The sequence below is a fragment of the Musca autumnalis genome, unplaced genomic scaffold (genome assembly GCF_047663935.1).
Source record: "Musca autumnalis isolate F117 unplaced genomic scaffold, ASM4766393v1 scaffold_3, whole genome shotgun sequence".
In the NCBI taxonomy this organism is placed as follows: domain Eukaryota; kingdom Metazoa; phylum Arthropoda; class Insecta; order Diptera; family Muscidae; genus Musca; species Musca autumnalis.
This window is the reverse complement of record NW_027411866.1, coordinates 7,573,810-7,595,794: the sequence shown is the minus strand read 5'-3', so window position 1 is coordinate 7,595,794 and position 21,985 is coordinate 7,573,810. Positions and strand designations below refer to the sequence as shown.

The 21,985-nt window shown below is 33.9% G+C and overlaps 1 long non-coding RNA gene across 1 annotated transcript; it reads right to left on the bottom strand.

Annotated features, from left to right (window-relative positions):
* Positions 1-3,794: 3,794 nt before the first annotated feature.
* Positions 3,795-21,985, bottom strand: LOC141400046 (uncharacterized). Its single transcript, XR_012412066.1, has 3 exons — positions 21,817-21,985; positions 5,450-5,713; positions 3,795-5,386 (listed from the first exon to the last, which is right to left on the bottom strand). It is a non-coding gene; the product is annotated as an uncharacterized lncRNA (long non-coding RNA).

Genomic DNA, 21,985 nt, shown 5'->3' with positions numbered 1-21,985 from the left:
ACCATTTCTCAAAGCAAAGTTGCTTCTATACACCCTTTCTAAAAGAAATGATGCTTGTATAGACACTTTCTGAAAGAAAGGGTGCTTCTATAGATCTTTTCTGAGAGAAAGAGTGCTTCTATAGACCCTTTCTCAAAGAAAGGGTGCTTCTATAGACAGTTTCTTAAAGAATAGGTGCTTCTGTAGAACCGTTCTGAAAGAAAGGGTGAGCTATAGATCCTTTATGAAAGAGAGGGTGGGCTATAAATCCTTTATGGAAGAAAGAGTGGGCCATAGATCCTTTCTGAACGAAAGCTTGCCTCTATAGTCCCTTTCTGAAAGAAATGGTGCTTCTATAGACCCTTTCTCAAAGAAAGGGTGCTTCTATAGACCCTTTCTCAAAGAAAGGGTGCTTCTATAGACCCTTTCTCAAAGAAAGGGTGCTTCTATAGACCCTTTCACAAAGAAAGGGTGCTTCTATAGATCCTTTCTCAAAGAAAGGGTGCTTCTATAGACCCTTTCTGAAAGAAAAGGTGGTTCTATAGGCACTTTCTGTAGAATTATTAAATATTGAATTATCTCTCTAATTTTCTATACAGAAATCAGTCCCAGTTTTCCAATACAAATTTCCATATTTTCCCTGAAATTTATTTTTTTTATAAAACGTCAGTTTTTGCCGTTTTCACACCACTGTGCATCTGTTTGATTTTCGTTAATCTTCGTTTCTAAAAGAAATGGTGCTTGTATAGACCCTTTCTGAAAGAAAGGGTGCTTCTATAGATCTTTTCTGAGAGTAAGAGTGCTTCTATAGACCCTTTCTCAAAGAAAGGGTGCTTCTATAGACAGTTTCTTAAAGAATAGGTGCTTCTGTAGAACCGTTCTGAAAGAAAGGGTGAGCTATACATCCTTTATGAAAGAGAGGGTGGGCTATAGATCCTTTATGGAAGAAAGAGTGGGCCATAGATCCTTTCTGAAAGAAAGGGTGGGCTATAGACCCTTTCTAGAAGAAAGGGTGGTTCTATAGACCCTTTCTGAAAGAAAGGTTGCTTCTATAGACCCTTTATGGAAAAAAGGGTGCGCTTTAGATCCTTTCTGAAAGAAAGGGCGCTTCTATGGACCCTTTCTGAAAGAATGGGTGCTTCTATAGGCCCTTTATACAAGAAGGGGTGCTTCTACAGACCATTTATAGATGAAGGGGTGCTTCTACATACCCTTTCTGGAAGAAAAGTTGCTTCTACATAACCTTTCTGGAAGAAAGGGTGCTTCTACATACCTTTTCTGGAAGAAAGGGTGCTTCTACATACCTTTTCTGGAAGAAAGGGTGCTTCTACATACCCTTTCTGGAAGAAATTTGCGATTGAAATTTTTACCACAGTAGTAAAAACAATACGCATGCTATTATTGCTTATAGGCATCACGGCTTCCCACTTTAAAAATGCAAAATATTAAAGAAAGGCTGCATTCCTGAAGGAAAGGATGCTTATAAGCACCCTTTCTGAAAGAAAGCGTGCTTCTTCAGATCCAGCGTTCTTAAGACCCTTTCTGAAAAATGGGGTGTTTCTATAGACCCTTTCTGAAAGAAGGGGTGCTTCTACATACCCTTGCTGAAAGAAAGTGTGCTTCTACAGTCCCTTTCTGAAAGAAAGGTTGCTTCTATAGACCCTTTATGGAAAAAAGGGTGCGTTTTAGATCCTTTCTGAAAGAAAGAGTGCTTCTATAGACCATTTCGGAAAGAAAGAGTGCTTCTATAGACCCTTTCTCAAAGAAAGGGTGCTTCTGCAGACAGTTTCTTAAAGAATAGGTGCTTCTGTAGACCCGTTTTGAAAGAAAGGGTGAGCTATAGATCCTTCATGAAAGAAAGGGTGGGCTATAGATCCTTTCTGAAAGAAAGGGTGGGCTATAAACCCCTTCTGGAAGAAAGGGTGGTTCTATAGACCCTTTCTGAAAGAAAGGTTGCTTCTATAGACCATTTGTGGAAAAAAGGGTGGGCTATAGATGCTTTCTGGAAGAAAGGGTGGGCTATAGATCCTTTCTGAAAGAAAGGGTAGGCTATAGATCCTTTCTGAAAGAAAGGGTGCTTCTATGGACCCTTTCTGAAGGAATGGGTGCTTCTATAGGCCCTTTATAGAAGAAGGGTTGCTTCTACAGACCCTTTATAGATGAAGGGGTGCTTCTACATACCTTTTCTGGAAGAAAGGGTGCTTCTACATACCTTTTCTGGAAGAAAGGGTGCTTCTACATGCCCTTTCTGGAAGAAAGGGTGGGCTATAGATGCTTTCTGGAAGAAAGGGTGGGCTATAGATCCTTTCTGAAAGAAAGGGTGGGCTATAGATCCTTTCTGAAAGAAAGGGTGGGCTATAGATACTTTCTGAAAGAAAGGTTGGTTCTACATACCCTTTATGGAAGAAAGGGTGCTTCTACATACCCTTTCTGGAAGAAAGGGTGGGCTATAGATCCTTTCTGAAAGAAAGGGTGGGCTATAGATCCTTTCTGGAAGAAAGGGTGGTTCTGGAAGAAAGGGTGCTTCTACAGACCCTTGCTGAAAGAAAGGCTGCTTCTACAGACCCTTTCTGAAAGAAATGGTGCTTCTATACACCCTTTCTGAAAGAAAGGTTGCTTCTATAGACCCTTTATGGAAAAAAGGGTGCGCTTTAGATCCTTTCTGAAAGAAAGAGTGCTTCTATAGACCATTTCGGAAAGAAAGAGTGCATCTATAGACCCTTTCTCAAAGAAAGAATGCTTCTATAGACAGTTTCTTAAAGAATAGGTGCTTCTATAGACCCTTTCTGAAAGAAAGGCTTCTTCTATGGACCCTTTCTGAAAGAAGGGGTGGTTCTATAGGCCCTTTATAGAAGAAGGGGTACTTCTACAGACTCTTTATAGATGAAGGGGTGCTTCTACAGACCCTTTCTGAATGAAAGGGTGGGCTATAGATACTTTCTGGAAGAAAGGGTGCTTCAACATACCCTTTCTGGAAGAAAGGGTGCTTCTACAGAGCCTTGCTGAAAGAAAGGATGCTTCTACAGACCCTTGCTGAAAGAAAGGATGCTTCTACAGACCCTTTCTGAAAGAATGGGTGGTTCTATAGACCCTTTCTGAAAGAAGGAGTGCTTCTACAGACTAGAGTTGTGCCAAAGGAACTATATGGAACTATCTAGTTCACTTCGCAGTTCCAACGGCCCACATTTTTTCTTTGAACAAACTGCGTATACTTACCATCTCGCGTTATATTTCATGATGTTACTCATACGTTTGGAACTAGTACAAGGAACTAGGAACTAGATTACCCAAGTCTACTACAGACCCTTTGTGAAAGAAAGGGTGGGCTATAGATACTTTCTGAAAGAAAGGGTGGGCTATAGATACTTTCTGAAAGAAAGGGTGGTTCTATAGACCCTTTCTGAAAGAAGGGGTGCTTCTAAAGTCCCTTTCTGAACGAAAGCGTGCCTCTATAGTCCCTTTCTGAAAGAAAGGGTGCTTCTATAGACCCTTTCTCAAAGAAAGGGTGCTTCTATAGACCCTTTCTCAAAGAAAGGGTGCTTCTATAGACCCTTTCTCAAAGAAAGGGTGCTTCTATAGACCCTTTCTCAAAGAAAGGGTGCTTCTATAGACCCTTTCTCAAAGAAAGGGTGCTTCTATAGACCCTTTCTCAAAGAAAGGGTGCTTCTATAGACCCTTTCTCAAAGAAAGGGTGCTTCTATAGACCCTTTCTCAAAGAAAAGGTGGTTCTATAGGCACTTTCTGTAGAATTATTAAATATTGAATTATCTCTCTAATTTTCTATACAAAAATCAGTCCCAGTTTTCCAATACAAATTTTCCATATTTTCCCTGAAATTTATTTTTTTTATAAAACGTCAGTTTTTGCCGTTTTCACACCACTGTGTCTCTGTTTGATTTTCGTTAATCTTCGTTACTTTTGCGGTCGGGGATTGGCCCAAACTGTGTGTTTGCAAATGTGTTTCGTTTCCTACGATGTTTGTTCGCAAAAAAGAAACGAAAAACAGCAACAACAACAACGACACAACTACCTTGCACTGTCAACCTAACAAATTCCCCACCTTTCCATCCTCACTCTTCCCCTAACCAGAACCTACCGAAGAAGTGTTAAGAACTTTATTTACTTATTGCCTTACGTTGTTGTTGTTCAATTTACTGTATTTGCTGGGGGTGGTGTGGTGTGGTGAGCGGTAAGAGGTGGTTCATTTGTTCTTTCGTGTTTTGTTGTTGCTTCAAATTCGTTTCGCTTTCGGCTTTTGCCGTTTGTTTATTACTGTGTTGTCGTCGTTGTTGTCGGCTTCGTGGTTGTTGTTCGTGTTGTTATTTTGCACATTGTATGCCAGTTGTTGTTGTTGCTTTCACATGTATGCGATTATTTGCCTTAAGAGCTTCTCCCCCCCTCAAACTGGCTGCCCACCATGTTCGTCTTTGCTCCAAAAACTGGTTGTCGTTTAAATACCTCTGCCAAACGTTCGCGAGTGCCACATTTTTGCTAGCCAATCAGCATTGAGCATAACGTGATCGTTGGCAAATCATAGGCGAATGATGATGAGAGAATTTGCTAAAAATAGCCTGGCTGCGATTTTGTTGTTGCTGGTTCTGCGGGACGAGTGTGTGAATTGTGAACGAAGCGGAGCCAAATACAGCATTTGACGAGTCTCAATGAATGTTAGACCCACTTTGTGTCTCGTCGTTGGTTGTTACGTTTGACAGTGGCTCGCGAGCTTCAACTGGGTTTGTTGTTGGTTGCTGAATAGGTTTTGATGTACTCGGGTTGGGTGGGGGTCTTGGGGGACCTGTTTGTCGTAGTGCATGTTGGCATGCTGTTTGTTATTCGTACGGTTCGTAGGTTGCCTCTGTTGTTGTCGTTTGGGTAGGTGAGACGACTGTCTTCCCCAACTGAATGTGGTTTGGTGTCTGCGACAAATGGTGAGAATGCCAATTAGACACTTAGAATGTGTGTTAGTTGTGTCTTGGACGGATGGATGGATAGTTTGTTGTGAATCAAATGGTTTGGCTGCTTGGCTTGTTGACTGGCTGGCTGCCTGGCTAAGTGTGAGTGGGAGTATCGATGTGTGTGCGGACTTCTATTCGCAAACATGCATTTGGGACTTTCGTTAAATGTTGTTTTATTTTGGGTTTTGTTGTTGCTGTTTTCTATGCTCTTTATGGTGGCACATGTGTACTTAGCCAGCTTCGTTGATGTGTGCGTCCGTAGATTCTTCAGTTTTGTTGTTTTTGTGTTTTTTTTTTTATTAATTTACAATTTTTTAACATTAGACCCACCGACCGGTTGCGGTTTTATTTGCAATTTTTGTTTTGCTTTTATTTTGTTTCATCGTCGTTTTCTCTAGCTTCGTTGTTGTTGTTGCTGCTGCTGCCGTTATTGTCATCCATTAAGCTTTTGCCTGAAATGATAAATACATTTTTTTAATGAGGATGATATCTATTCTCGCTCACAACAAACCGACCGACTTGCTAGCTGGCTGGCTGGCCGCATGACTGCCCTGCTGCTTGCTTGATTAGCGTACTGTTTGTCTTATTTTCGATACTTCTTCTGTGTGTGCTCCATCCATGTCGCATGCAGTCCAAATGCTTCGTGAATCTTTAACATCTGAAACGTATCGTTTTTAAATAACGTCGCAGTTTTTGTTTTGCGTATCACCTACGCCCAGCCAGTCATTACAGCCAGTCGCCGGACACTCCTTCTTTCTTTGCTGCTCTTTGTCTGGCCGCTGTGAGATGTTCATGTTTTGTTGGGTTGTTGTTGTTTTGGAGAACAATACAATAAGTATTTGTTGTTATTGTTTTTGTTTTATAAGGAATTAAAGTAGAAGGCAGAAGTTTGTCCCTAGGATTTGGGGTAATCTTTCTCCATAGAAAACATCGGCTTAAATGGCCTGTTCTTCCGTCACTTGGGTTTTTAACAAAATCTAAATCCTGGTTTTCCTTTTCCACTTGCAAACAATTTTGATCATCAAGCTTAACTCTAAATGAGAAAGTTAATAAAAATACTGACTTTTTCGACAGAAAAAGTTTGCCGAATTGACTTTTCCTATCGAAAAAGATCGTTGAATAGAATTAATTAAAAAGTCTGCTAAATAAGATTTTTCCAATAGCCAATAACAAATCTTCTGAGTTTCTATTAAAAAAAATTGAGTTTTTCTATCAAAAACTTCCCGAATTGACTTTTTGTATAGAAAAGTCTACAGAATTATCACTTCCTATGAAAAAGTTAGCTGAATTGAATTTCCTTATGGAAAAAGTATTGTGATTTGAGTTTTTCTCTGACAAGTGTTTGTTTCAAAAGACAAAGTCCTCTGAATTTATTTTTCTTATAATACAGGTCTGATGAGTTTGCAGTTCCAATGGAAAAAGTCAGCTGAATTGAATTTTCTCATGGAAAAATTCTTCTGAGTCGAGTTTTTCTATCAAAGAAGATTACTAAAACGATTTTTTCTACAGAGACAGATTGCTGATAACTTCGGTGGAGAATATCCACAAACAAGAAACAAGGGAACTGATGAGATCCTGTGGCGAGGATCACAACTAGTCTTCCCTGCCTTACCCCTTGGCGAACAATTCCAAACTTTCTCCACTAATAAATTAGTTGTTTTGAATTTTAAAACAACAATAGGATTAAGCCAGACTATTCTGAAAAACTGAATTTAATTTTCGTATGGAAAAAGTCGTCGGAGTTATATTTTTGATCTTCCAAAAAGTCCGCTAAATTGACTTCTCTTATAGAAAAAGTCTGCTGAATTAACTTTTTCAATGGAAAAAGTCAGAAGACTTGAAAAATTTACTTTTTCCATAAAAAATTGAATTGATTTTTCCACAGAAAAAGTTTGCTGAATTGAATTTCCAATAGAAACAGTTTGCTGAATTGTCTTTTCCCATTAAAAAATGGATTTTTCCATAGAAAAAGTGTGCTGAATTGATTTTTTTCTATAGCACATACTCGCTGAATTGAATTTTTTTTATAGAAAAAGTTTACTGAATTGAATTATCTATATGAGCAGTTTGCTGAATTGACTCTTCCTATAGGAAAAGTCGAATTGACCCTTTCTCCGAAAAATTTTGCTGATTAGATTTTTTCTATAAAAAAGTTAGCTGAATTGATTTTTTTATAAAAAAAAGTTAGCTGAATTTACTATTTTTATAGAACACATTCGCTGAAATGACTTATTGTAAAGGATAAGTAAACTGAATTGATAGTTTCTAGAAAAAGTTCGCTGAATTGACTTTTTTGTGGGGAAACGTTCGTTGAATAAACGTTTTCTCTTAAAAAAGTTTGCTGAATTGCGTTTTTCTACAAAAAGGTAACTGAATGTATTTTTCAATAGAAAAAGTTCGCTAAATTTACTTGTTCAATAGAAAAAGCTAGCTGAATTGACTTTTTCTATAGAAAAAGTTCACTGAATTGACCTTTTCTCCCAAAATGTTGCTGAATTGATTTTTCCTATAAAAAAGTTAGCTGAATTGATTTTTTCCATAAAAAAGTTAGCTGAATTTACTTTTTCTATAGAAAAAATGCGCTGAATTGACTTTTTCTATGCTGGTTTGACTTTTTCTATAGAAAAAGTGCGCTGAACTCACTTTTACTTTTTTATGAAAAGTGCGCTGAATTGACTTTTTCTATACAAAAAGCGCACCGAATTGGCTTTTCCATAGAAAAAGTTCGTTGAATTGTCTATTGCTATAGCAAAGGTTCGCTGAACTACCTTTTTCTGACTTTTTCTTTTTTAGGAAAAGTGCGCTGAATTGATTTTTCTATAGAAAAAGAGCGCTGAATTGCCTTTTTCTGTAGAAAAAGTGCGCTGAATTGATTTTTCTCTCTGCTATAGCAAAAGTTCGCTGAACTGACTTTTTCTTTTTTAGGAAAAGTGCGCTGAATTGACTTTTTCCATAGAAAAAGTGCGCTGAATTGACATTTTCTATACAAAAAGCGCACTGAATTGGTTTTTCCATAGAAAAAGTTCGCAGAATTGTCTATTGCTATAGCAAACGTTCGCTGAACTACCTTTTTCTGACTTTTTCTTTTTTAGGAAAAGTGCGCTGAATTGATTTTTCTATAGAAAAAGTGCGCTGAATTGCCTTTTTCTGTAGAAAAAGTGCGCTGAATTGATTTTTCTGTAGAAAAAGTGCGCTGAATTGACATTTTCTGTAGAACACATTCGCTGAATTGACCTATTCTATAGAAAAATTAAACTGAATTGATAGTTTCTATAAAAAAGTTATCTGAACTGAATTTTTCTATAGAAAAAAATCGCTGAATTGACTTTTTTCAAAAGAAAAGGTAGTTTCTATAAAAAAGTTATCTGAACTGAATTTTTCTATAGAAAAAATTCGCTGAATTGACTTTTTCTATCGGAAATTTTCGCTGAATTGAGTTTTTCTCTGAAAAAAGTTTGCTGAATTGCGTTTTTCTATAAAAAGGTAGCTGAACGTAACTTTTCAATAGAATAAGTTCGCTGAATTTACTTTTTCAATAGAAAAAGCTAGCTGAATTGACTTTTTCAGTAGAAAATGCCAGCTGAATTGACTTTTTCTGTAGGAAAGTTTGCTGAGTTGAATTTTTCTATAGAAAAAGTTCATTGAATTGACCTTTTCTATAGAAAAAGTGCGCTGAATTGACTTTTTCTATACAAAAAGCGCACTGAATTGGCTTTTCCATAGAAAAAGTTCGTTGAATTGACTTTTGCTATAGCAAAAGTTCCCTGAACTGCCTTTTTCTTTTAGAAAAAGTGCGCTGAATTGATTTTTCTATAGAAAAAGTGCGCTGAATTGACTTTTTTTGTAGAAAAAGTGCGCTGGATTGACTTTTTCTGTAGAACACATTCGCTGAATTGACCTATTCTATAGAAAAAGTAAACTGATTTGATAGTTTCTATAAAAAAAGTTATCTGAACTGATTTTCTATAGAAAAATTTCGCTGAATTGACTTTCTCTATATGAAAAGTTCGCTGAATTTACCTTTTATCTGAAAAAAGTTTGCTGAGTTGCGTTTTTCTATAAAAAAGTAGCTGAATGTACTTTTTCAATATAAAAAGTTCGCTGAATTTACTTTTTCAATAGAAAAATGTAGCTGAATTGACTTTTTCTGTAGGAAAGTCTGCGAAATTGAATTTTTCTGTAGAAAAATTTACTGAATTGGCCCTTTCTCCCAAAAATGTAGCTGAATTGATTTTTTGTATAAAAGAGTTAGCTGAAAAAAGTTTGCTGAATTGATTTTTTCCATAAAAAAGTTAGCTGAATTTATTTTCTATAGAAAAAATTCGCTGAATTAACTTTGTCTATAGAAAAAGTGAGCTGAATTAACTTTTTCTACAGAAAAAGTGCGCTGAATTGACTTTTTCTATAAAAACAGCTCGCTGAATTGACTTTTTCTATAAAAACAGTTCGCTGAATTGAATTTTTCTGTAGGAAAAATTTGATGAATTGACTTTTTCTATGCCGAATTGACCTTTTCTATAGAAAAAGTGCGTTTAAAGTTCGTTGAAGTGACTTTTTCTATAGAATTGAATTGAATTTTTCAATAGAAAAATTGCGCTAAATTGACTTTTTCTATAGAAAAAGAGCGCTGAATTGTCTTTTTTGTAGGAAAAGTTTGATGGATTGACATTTTCTCTGAAAAACGTTTGCTGATTTGATTTTTTTATAAAAATGTTAGCTGAATTTACATCTACTATAGAAAAAGTTCGCAGAATGACTTCTTCTATTAAAAAGGATCGCTGAATTGAATTTTCTAAAGAAAAAGTTCGCTGAATTGACTTTTTCTATAAAAAAAGATCGCTGAATTGAATTTTTCTATAGAAAATTTCGCTGTATTGAATTTTTCTGTAGGAAAAATTTGCTGAGTTGACTTTTCTTAGAGAAAAGGTTAGTCGACGTTATTTTTTTTTAAGAGAAAAATTTGCTGAATTGAGTTTTTCTATAGGAAAGGTTAGCTGAATTTTCTTTTTCGCTGAAAAAATTCCGCTGAATAGATTTTTTCTATAGCAAAAGTTTGCTGAATTGACTTTTTCATAGAAAAAGTTCGCTGAAATGACATTTGCTATAGAAAAAGTAAGCTGAATTGAATTTTCTATAGAAAAAAGTACACTGAGTTGAGATTTTCTATTAAAAAACTTCGCTGAATTGACTTATTTATAGAAACATTTCGCTGAATTAAATTTTTTTGTAGAAAAATTTCGCTGAATTTAAAATTTCCATAGAATTGGTTTGCTGAATTGACATTTGCTGTAGAAAGTACGCTGAATTAACTTTTTTATAGAAAAAGTTAGCTGAATTGACTTTTTCTATAGAAAAAGTTCACTGAATTTTTCAATAGAAAACGTCGACAAACGTTAACTTTTTAAATAGAAAAAGTTAGCTGAATTATTTTTTCTAAAAAAGAATTTTGCTGAATTGACTTTATCTATAGAGACAGTTATCTGAATTAACTTTTTCTATAGAAAAATATCGCTAAATTGACTTTTTCTTTAGACATAGTTCGCTGAATAGACTTTTTGCTTTAGAAAATGTTGCTAAATTGACATTTTCTGTAATGTTTCTATACAAAAAGTTAATTCAGCGAACTTTTTCATAGAAAAAATAGGGTTTCTAGTTAATTCGTTTCCCAAATCTAGTTTTTCTGTATAAATAGCTTATTGAACAAGCTTGTTTTCCATAGCAAAAGTTGCTAAATTTTTTCCTAAATTTAGTTTTTCTGTAAGAGGAAAGTTTGCCAAATTAATTTATACTATTGAAAGAGTTTGCTGAATTTATTTTTACATAATTGAGTTTTTCTAGGGGAAACCTTTGCTGAATTGAATTTTCTTCCGAAAACCGGTTGAACTAAGTTCACGTTGATATTTCCCTTTTTATTTGTTTTGCTTTTTAAATCAATACCCCTTCTAAGCAAACAGAACATAAAACCGACCACTAAATGACCTTCCTTCTTATTTTTTTACGGACGGGTTCCTCAATTTATAATGTCTTATCTTTAGGGCCACGATTACAATGACGTATCATTATGGCAATTGCAAAAGTACAATCATTTATTCAATTCTTATCAGGCCAAAAACAAGCAGGGCAACAGCAAGCTTTCACTGATAGCACCAGCGGGTATTACAAATCATTATCATTGAAATCAAACAGAACGCAATGAAATCAATTGTCACGTTCACCTCCATTCCCATGTCCATCAAAGTGGACAATGGGCAGCAATAAATCAAACACTAAATTATTGCCGCACACAAAGAGATTCTCCATAAGAAAATAACATAATTATTTTTAAGAGAAGAAGAAGGGGGTCGTCGTTGAATATCATACGGGCCTTTGGTGGTCTGTTCTGAATGTGTCACTTCGGAATTCTGATGATGAGGTGTAATATATAAAATTGTTTTGCCTAATCAGACAATGCCACAGATAGTTAGACATATTGTCGCGAAAAAACCTCTGAATTTATTATCTCCAATCATCAGAGATAAGCATTTTGGTTGTGTTTCGGTGATAAACACGTTCCGAGGTTCTTTGCAAACACTGTGACTTTTTCTTATCTGGGTATTCTTGGCTAATAATTACTTTTGTTTTTCCGTTTTTTTTTTCTTCTGGTATAGAGGGTGGGTATTCTTTAGCTGGAACATATAACAGTAACAACAACAAAAATAGTTGATAACTATGGAATTCCATAACATTCCACAGTTAGTCACAGAAGATATTTGTCAGATAACACGATTTACACTAAGGCAATAAATTTACAGTAATTCGGCGCAGTTTATCTTCAGAAAAGTCAATCCAGCGCACTTTTTCTATATAAAAAGTTTATTCAGCGGAATTTTTGTATAGAAAATAATAACTTAGCACCATCTCTTTTATATAGAAGTCAACTTTTATATACAAAATGTCAATTCGACAGACCCTAACTCCAGAAAACGTTAATGCTGTATTAATGTTTTCTAAAGATAAGGTCCGCCTTTTGCTACAGAATAAGTCTATTCAGCGGATTTTTTCTATATAATAAGTCATTACATTGTTGTTTCCCTAGAGAAAACTTCAATTCAGCGCGCTTTTCATTAGCAATTTTCATACAAGTTACTTCAGCCATTCAATTCCCCCTTTTAATTTGTCATAGAGGCTCCTCCTAGACCTTGAACCTTGTGGTTTCTAATAATAAAATGCAAACATTAAATTCCTACGGTTCAAAACGAAACTGAACATTCAAACTAATCTAAATGAGCATAGAAAACATATATTCACAATAATGAAAAAGAAGAAGAAGAAGCAATAACATCTGTTTATGACGCTGCTGACTTTCAGTGGCAGAGCTTGATTTTAATTTGCGATGACAAGTCGACTGCATTAACCTAATTTCCGACATTAAAGTTTTTGTTTTCGTTGTTGGTTGGTTGTTTTTTACATTTACTGTGCGCATTCCACACATGCTTGCTTGGCATGCCTGCCTGGCAGCTCGTTTATATTCTGCTTCCCTTCACTTTCCCTCGTTGTCCTATGCACCGAAACTATTTCAAATACAACAAGAAGCTTCTTTAAAAAAAAGTTTCAACATAATTTCAACATAGGGTATCCATAAAAACAGACAACGAGTTTTATTTTTGTGTGCTGTCTTCCACTCCTGCTTGAATGGCTTGCCTCATAGGCTGTCATTGAAGCGTGGAATATGTGTGTGCGCGAGTAACAAAATCAAACGTCAAACGCATCTTTACTCATCAATCAAAACCAAAAAAAAATGTTAATGGAAAGGAAACCGAGCAACTTTGAATAATCTGGATTTAAATTGGCGTTGGGGCAATGCTATTTAGCAACAAATACTCCATAGAGAAAAAGTCAATTCAGCAAACTTTTTTTAAACAAAAAGTTAATTCAGCAAACTTTCTAGAGTCAATTCAACGAACTTTTTTTACAGAAGAAGTCAATTTAGCTAATAGTTTTCTATAGAAGAATTCAATTCAGCTAACTTTTTATATAGAAAAAGTCAATTCAGCGAAACATTTCTACAGAAAAAGCCAATTCATCGATCTCTTTCTTCAAAAATCAATTCAGCTAACTTTTTATATAGAAAAAGTCAATTCATCGAACTTTTTCTATAGAAAAAGTCAATTCAGCGAACTTTTACTATAGCAAAAACGAAAATTGGGGTTTTATTTGCTACTATTGTTATATCTTCGTTGTTTGATTACCTACGAGCACCTGCTTTACATCATTAGAAAGATGATATTTTCTTCTTTCATTGTCAGGTTTTGCTTTTGGTATACCCCGTATAGAAGCTGAGATATTCGCTTTGGAAAAAAACGTTGTCATTTTATCCACCTAAGTTTTTTGCCCTTTCCGACCCCTAAATATTATCCGACCATCACCAAAATCAATAGGCTTCTTCCCCTCCGGGACCCCTATCAACATGCAAAATTTCGTGACGATCCGATCAAAATTGCGACCTGTAGCGTGATTACAAGGTTTAGATGGACAGACGGACAGACGGACGGACGGACGGACACACATAGCCAGATCGACGGACACACATAGCCAGATCGACTCGAGACATTCATTTTGATATATATATGTATGGGTCTACGACCATTATTTCGATGCGTTACTTTTCGGCCAAAACCAACTTATAATACCCTCCCCACATAGTGATGTAGGGTATAAAAAGTCAATTCAGCGAACTTTTTCTAAAGAAAAGGTGAATTCAGCAAACTTTTTCTAGAGAAAAAGTCAATTCAGCAAACTTTTTCTATAGAAAAATTCAATTCAGCGAAAAAAAAATTCAGCGAAAATGTCAATTCAGCGAAATTTTCTGTAGAAAACGTCAATTTAGACAACTTTCTCTATAGAAAATGTCAATTCAGTGAATTTTTTCTATAGAAAAAGTAAATTCAGCAAACTTTTTCTAGAGAAAAAGTCAATTCAGCGAACTTTTACTATAGAAAATGTCAATTCAGTAAACTTTTTCGATAGAAGAAGTCAATTCAGCGAACTTTTTCTATAAAGCCAATTCTACGAACTTTTTCTATGTAAAAAGTCAATTCAGCTGAATTTTCTATAGAAAATATCAAATCAGCGAACATTTTCTATAGAAAAGTCAATTCAGCGAACTTTTTTCTATAGAAAGAGTTTATTCAGCGAACCTTTTTCATAGAAAATTCAATTCAGTGAAATTTTTTTATAGAAGAAGTCAATTCAGCGAACTTTTACTATAGAAAATGTCAATTCAGAAAACTTTTTCTATAAAAGAAGTCAATTCAGCGAACTTTTTCTTTAGGAAAAGTCAATTCAGCGAACTTTTTTCTATAGAAAAAGTTTATTCAGCGAACCTTTTTCATAGAAAAGTCAATTCAGCGATTTTTTTTTTAGAAAAAATCAATTCAGCGAATTTTTTTAATTGAGCTAACTTTTTCTATAGAAAAAGTCAATTTAGCAAACTTTTTATAGGAGATGTCAATTCAGCAAACTTTTGCTACAGAAAAAGTGATTCAGCAAACTTTTTCGATAGAAAAAGTCAATTCAGCAAACTTTTTCTATAGAAAAAGTCAATTCAGTGAATTTTTTGTATAGAACAAGTAAGAAAAGCGTTAAGTTCGGTCGGGCCGAACTTTTTATACCCTCCACCACAAATTTCAGCCGTTTCGGTGGATTAATGTGGCCACTACCTTCAAAATACCGAAATTCGGAAGGTACCGTTCTATGGGGGCTATATGATGGCGTGGACCTATACCTACAAATTTCTGGGGTAAAGTTTTATACGCCTAAAGAAGACTAAATACCAAATTTCAGCCATATCGGTGTGATAATGAGGCTAAAACGTTCAAAATATCGAAAATCGGGAGATTTGTATTATGGGGGCTATATCAACACGTGGACCTATATAAACATTTTATGGTAGAAATGTTTCTTAGCCTCTGGAAACACAAAATACAAAGTTGCAACCGATTCTTTGGTCAAATGGGTCTAATACATTCAAAATATACTAAAATGACGCGTACTTTATAAGGGGTCTTATGTGGGGACTATACCAAAACGTGGACCTATATAACCCAACTTTGGTAAGAATGTTTTCTGGCCTCTGAAGACACAAAATACCAAATTACAACCAATTCTGTGGTCAAATGGGTCTAATACATTCAAAATATGTTAAAATGACGCGTACTTTATATGGGGCCTTATATGGGGGCTATACCAAAACGTGGACCTATATAACCCAACTTTGGTAGAAATATTCTTTGGCCTCTGGAGACACAAAGTACCAAATTACAACCAATTCGGTGGTAAAATGGGCCAAATATCTTAAAAATTCCTTAAAACGACGACGCGTCACGCGTCATTTTGTATGGGGGCTATACGAAAGCGTGGACCTACATAGCCCGCTTTCAATACCAAAAGTCCTACGTAAATATAACATATTTTCCCAAAATTTCATCAACCTACGTCAATCCGTTCGGACGCTAGAGTGATTTCCACAGACGGACAGACGGACAGACGGACAGACAGACAGACGGACAGACGGACGGACATGGCTATATCGATGTAGAATTGCACGCTGATCAAGAATATATATACTTTGTGGGGTCTACAATGTTTATTTCGAGTAGTTACAAACGTAGTGACAAACTTAATATACCCCCATCCTATGGTGGAGGGTATAAAAATCAATTCAGCGAACTTTTGCTATAGAAAAAGTCAATTCAGCGAAATTTTTCTAAAGAAAAAGTCAATTTAGCGAACTTTTTATAGAAGTCAATCCAGCAAACTTTTTCTATAGAAAAAGTGATTCAGCAAACTTTTTCTATAGAAAAATCAATTCAGCGAACTTTTGCTATAGAAAAAGTCAATTCAGTGAATTTTTTCTATAGACAAATCAATTCAGCGAACTTTTTCTATAGAAAAAGTCAATTCAGCGAAATATTCCTATTGAAAAAGTCAATTCGGCAAACTTTTTCTAAAGCAAAAGTCAATTCAGCGAACTTTTCTATAGAAAAAGTCAATTCAGCGAACATTTTCTACAGAAAAAGGCAATTCAGCGAACTATTTTATGGAAAAAATCAATTTAGCGATTCATGGAAATGTATAGAGGCTCCTCCTAGACCTTGAACCTTGTGGTTTCTAATAATAAAATGCAAACATTAAATTCCTACGGTTCAATACGAAACTGAACATTCAAACCAATCTAAATGAGCATAGAAAACATATATTCACAATAATGAAAAAGAAGAAGAAGAAGCAGTGGCAGAGCTTGATTTTAATTTGCGATGACAAGTCGACTGCATTAACCTAATTTCAATCAATTTAGCGAACTTTTTTTCATAGAAAAAGTAAATTCAGCTAACTTTTTATATAGAAAAAGGCAATTCAGCGAAATCTTTCTATATATTCAGCGAAATATCAGCGAAACTCAATTCAGCAAACATTTTCTATATAAAAAGTCAATTCGGCGAACTTTTTCTATAAAAAGTCAATTCAGCGAAATTTTTCTGTAGAAAAAGTCAATTCAGAAACTATGGCAGACCGAAGACCAGTTTCAAAAAGCAACCAGTGACTGTCGCTGATTCTACCATTTGGGTCAGCTCGGTCGATGATTGCCAAATGAAGGTCTTTATCATCTGCCACTGTGATCGGTCTACTATATGGCTTTTTGCGTCCTTGACCGCGCGTTAACTTTTAACTTTTCCAGAGGAGGATTGTTGATGTAAATAAACCATATCATATTTAAATTAAATTTCATAAATTGATTATTTTGTGCAAAAATAATGGAATTTAAAATGAAATATTTTGACTTTGCAAATGAAATATTCTGAATATCAAATGGAATATCAGAATTACAAATAAAATATCTGTATTTCAGATAGAATTTCTGAATTACAAATAAAATATCTGAATTTCAAATGGAAATTCTGAATAACAACTGGTATTTTCTGAATTACAGTTGAAAATGGTGTAGAAGTTGTTGGTAGTTTCAGTGTTGCATAGTGTTGTCTATAATTTTCGTCTGTTTTCATAATTCCCTCAATAATTGCAGGGTGTTATTAATCCAACAAGATCGTCTATTTTCACAAACTTCGTTTGGAACAACACCAACAATACTTAACCGAAAAAACATACTGTATCCGTTCGTGTGTCTAGCACTTATGGGGAGAGCTCGGGTGGTTTGTGTGAATATTCATATTCAGTATATACTTCTCCATTTGTTGTTTGTTCTTTGCAATGTTATAAAGAACTTCTCTTCTCCCCAATAAAGAAACAAAAACAATACATAACTCCCAATGTAATATTATGAGAATAACTGAGGGAGCACCACGAATATGGCAAAATGAGATATTTTTTAAATGAAATATTAAATAACAAACATTCACGCATACACACATCCATACATATATATTTGTACACAAAATGTGTGTTATTTCGGGGGAGGGGAGCATTATTTGCCTGCTATGTTGACAATATTTACGGTTCCGTTGTGTGTTTGGAGAGTATAGTATAAAAGGGAGCGCCCATGCCATTTTCTCCTCTCCAAAATAAACACTATTCTCTTTTCACACACATAAAACTAAATTTACTGGTCGGATCGGGTAGTCGGAGGTTTGTGTTTTGTTATGAATTTTTTTTCTCGTGTCTATGGGGAGATTTTGGAGCACAGATAAAACCACACATCGGCTAATGCCGGCAAAATTCTCCCTTCTCTACTCAAATGCTGCAAAGAGAACAAGAAACAGTAAAAACAATACAATGGGTATCGTATCTGTATCTTTTGAATGCATTAACATAGAGGGAATATTGGAATATTTGTTCTGCTTGTTGTTGGTGTTTGTGTATGGGGATGTATTTTTTGCTTTGCATTAACTTAGAATGTATTTGCGCTAGTTGTTGTTATTGTTATTTTTTTGGCAATTTTTCTCTTGTTGTTGAAGTTAAGTTGAAGGTCACAAAAACGTTGTGGCTGCTCCTTGCTTTTTTGTTTCGGGATCCCCATTGTTCATTGTTTTGTCATGTTGCGCCTGCGCTTTTATGCATTCCCTCTACCGAAACAAAAAACACAAATGTTAGTCATTCAAAGTCATTTATCAAATGCATAGAAATTGTCTTCGCGTATGTGTGTGTACATTTAAGCGAATGAGTGATTCTTGTGTTGTGCGCAGGAGGTGACCTTGAATATCTTGAGTGTATTTGTTTTGGCTTTTTGATGTTTTTTTGGCAACCAGAAAAAAGAAACAAAAAGCGAAAAGCTCATGCACGAAATTTTGTTTTTATCTGCTGTTGCTTTTGTTGTTATTTATTTTTCTTTTAACAAAAATAAGAGTAAAACAAAAAAGAAAAGAAAACAAAATATAACTCTGGTGTAATCAAAGTGTTGAAGAAGATGTGAAAGGTGTGAATATTTGGCCGGCTGCTTGGTTGGATTCTTCTTCTGAGTTGAGTTACTTAAGTGGAAAAACATAGCGTAGTTGGTTGCTTTGCCTTACTTATCGGTGTGATATTGGGATTAACAATATTTAAATTAAAAGTAAGTGGCCTCTGTTTTTGTTTATAAACAAGAATTCTGTTTGTTTACTTTTTCTTGATGGACACAATTGTAAAGATATTTTAAATTTGGGTAAATCATAAATCATGGATGTTGGGGATTAATCATCACTGTTTACTAACTGTTTCAGCTTGAAAAAAAAAAAGCTGAAAGGTGTTTTCATAGAAAAAGTAAGCTGAATTGATTTTGTTAGTACAAAAAACTCAATGGAATTATTTTTTAAATATAAAATTGTTCAATCGAGTTTTTAAAAGAAAAATTTTGCTGAATTGACTTTCTGTCTAGCCAAAATTCTCTAGCCATTTCTATAGAAAAATTTCATTGAACTGACTCTTTCTTTCTATAGAAGAAGTTAGCTGAATTGACTTTTTCTATAGAAAAGGTTCGCTGAATTGAATTTTTCTATAGAGAAAGTTCGCTGAATTGACTATAGAAAAATTTCCCTGAATTGACTTGTTCTTTTCTATAGAAAAAGTTCGCGGAATTGACTTTTTCTACAGAGAAAGTTCGCTAAATTGACTTTTTCTATAAAAAAAGTAATCTGAATGTACTTTTTCTATAAAACAAATTTGCTGGATTGATTTTTCCTATAGAAAAAGTTTGCTGAATTGAGTTTTTCTATAGAAAAAGTTTGCTGAATTGACGTTTTCTTTAGAAAAAGTTTGCTGAATTGACTTTTTCTATAGAAAAAGTTTGCTGAATTGATTTTTCCTATCGAAAAATTTTGCTGAAATGACTTTAGCTATAAAAAACTTTGATGAATTCACTTTTTCTATAGAAAAAGTTCGCTGAATTGACTTTTTCTATAGAAAAAGTTTGCTGAATTGACTTTTTCTATAGAAAAAGTTTGCTGAATTGACTTTTTCTATAGAAAAAGTTCGCTGAGTTGACTTCTTCTATAGAAAAAATTCACTGAATTGACTTTTTCTATATTTCAATAGTTTGCTGAATTGAATTTTTCTATAGAAAAAGTTCGCTGAATTGACTTTTTTATAGAAAAATGTAGCTGAATTCACTTCTCCTATAAAAAATGTTTGCTAAAATGACTTTTTCAAAAAAAAAGTTTGCTGAATTTACTTTTTTATAGAAAAAGTTTGCTGAATTGACTTTTTCTGTAGAAAAAGTTCGCTGAATTGATTTTTCTATAAAAAAAGTTTGCTGATTTGACTTTTTCTGTAGAAAAAGTTCGCTGAATTGAGCTTTTCTATAGAAAAAGTTCGCTGAATTGACTTTTTTTATAGAAAAAGTTTGCTGAATTGATTTTTTCTGTAGAAAAAGTTCGCTGAATTGACTTTTACTATAGAAAAAGTTCGCCGAATTGACTTTTTCAACAGGAATATTTCGCTGAATTGAGTTTTTCTATAGAACAAGTTCGCTGAATTGACTTCTTCTATAGAAAAAGTTTTTGAATTGATTTTTCTATAAAAAAATTCGATGAATTGATTTTTCTATAAAAAACGTTTGCTGAATTGACTTTTTCTGTAGAAAAGTTCTCTGAATTGACTTTTTCTATAGAAAAAGTTCAATGAATTGACTTTCCTATAGAAAAAGTTTGCAGAATTGACTTTTTCTATTGAAAAAAGTTTGCTGAATTGATTTTCTCTATAGAAAAAAGTTAGCTGAATTGACTTTTTCTATAGAAAAATTCAACTCAGCAAATTTTTTATAGAAAAAGTCAATTCAGCTAACTTTTTTCTATAGAGAAAATCAATTCAGCAAATTTTTTCAATAGAAAAAGTCAATTCTGCAAACTTTTTCTATAGGAAAGTCAATTCATTGAACTTTTTCTATAGAAAAAGTCAATTCAGAGAACTTTTCTACAGAAAAAGTCAATTCAGCAAACGTTTTTTATAGAAAAATCAATTCATCGAATTTTTTTATAGAAAAATCAATTCAAAAACTTTTTCTATAGAAGAAGTCAATTCAGCGAACTTGTTCTATAGAAAAACTCAATTCAGCGAAATATTCCTGTTGAAAAAGTCAATTCGGCGAACTTTTTCTATAGTAAAAGTCAATTCAGCGAACTTTTTCTACAGAAAAAATCAATTCAGCAAACTTTTTCTATAGAAAAAGTCAATTCAGCGAACTTTTTCTATAGAAAAGCTCAATTCAGCGAACTTTTTCTACAGAAAAAGTCAAATCAGCAAACTTTTTTTATAGAAAAATCAATTCAGCGAACTTTTTCTACAGAAAAAGTCAATTCAGCAAACTTTTTCTATAAAAAAGTAAATTCAGCAAACTTTTTTTTTGAAAAAGTCATTTTAGCAAACATTTTTTATAGGAGAAGTGAATTCAGCTACATTTTTCTATAAAAAAGTCAATTCAGCGAACTTTTTCTATAGAAAAATTCAATTCAGCAAACTATTGAAATATAGAAAAAGTCAATTCAGTGAATTTTTTCTATAGAAGAAGTCAACTCAGCGAACTTTTTCTATAGAAAAAGTCAATTCAGCAAACTTTTTCTATAGAAAAAGTCAATTCAGCAAACTTTTTCTATAGAAAAAGTCAATTCAGCGAACTTTTTCTATAGAAAAAGTGAATTCATCAAAGTTTTTTATAGCTAAAGTCATTTCAGCAAAATTTTTCGATAGGAAAAATCAATTCAGCAAACTTTTTCTATAGAAAAAGTCAATTCAGCAAACTTTTTCTAAAGAAAACGTCAATTCAGCAAACTTTTTCTATAGAAAAACTCAATTCAGCAAACTTTTTCTATAGGAAAAATCAATCCAGCAAATTTGTTTTATAGAAAAAGTACATTCAGATTACTTTTTTTATAGAAAAAGTCAATTTAGCGAACTTTCTCTGTAGAAAAAGTCAATTCCGCGAACTTTTTCTATAGAAAAGAACAAGTCAATTCAGGGAAATTTTTCTATAGTCAATTCAGCGAACTTTCTCTATAGAAAAATTCAATTCAGCGAACCTTTTCTATAGAAAAAGTCAATTCAGCTAACTTCTTCTATAGAAAGAAAGAGTCAGTTCAATGAAATTTTTCTATAGAAATGGCTAGAGAATTTTGGCTAGACAGAAAGTCAATTCAGCAAAATTTTTCTTTTAAAAACTCGATTGAACAATTTTATATTTAAAAAATAATTCCATTGAGTTTTTTGTACTAACAAAATCAATTCAGCTTACTTTTTCTATGAAAACACCTTTCAGCTTTTTTTTTTTTCAAGCTGAAACAGTTAGTAAACAGTGATGATTAATCCCCAACATCCATGATTTATGATTTACCCAAATTTAAAATATCTTTACAATTGTGTCCATCAAGAAAAAGTAAACAAACAGAATTCTTGTTTATAAACAAAAACAGAGGCCACTTACTTTTAATTTAAATATTGTTAATCCCAATATCACACCGATAAGTAAGGCAAAGCAACCAACTACGCTATGTTTTTCCACTTAAGTAACTCAACTCAGAAGAAGAATCCAACCAAGCAGCCGGCCAAATATTCACACCTTTCACATCTTCTTCAACACTTTGATTACACCA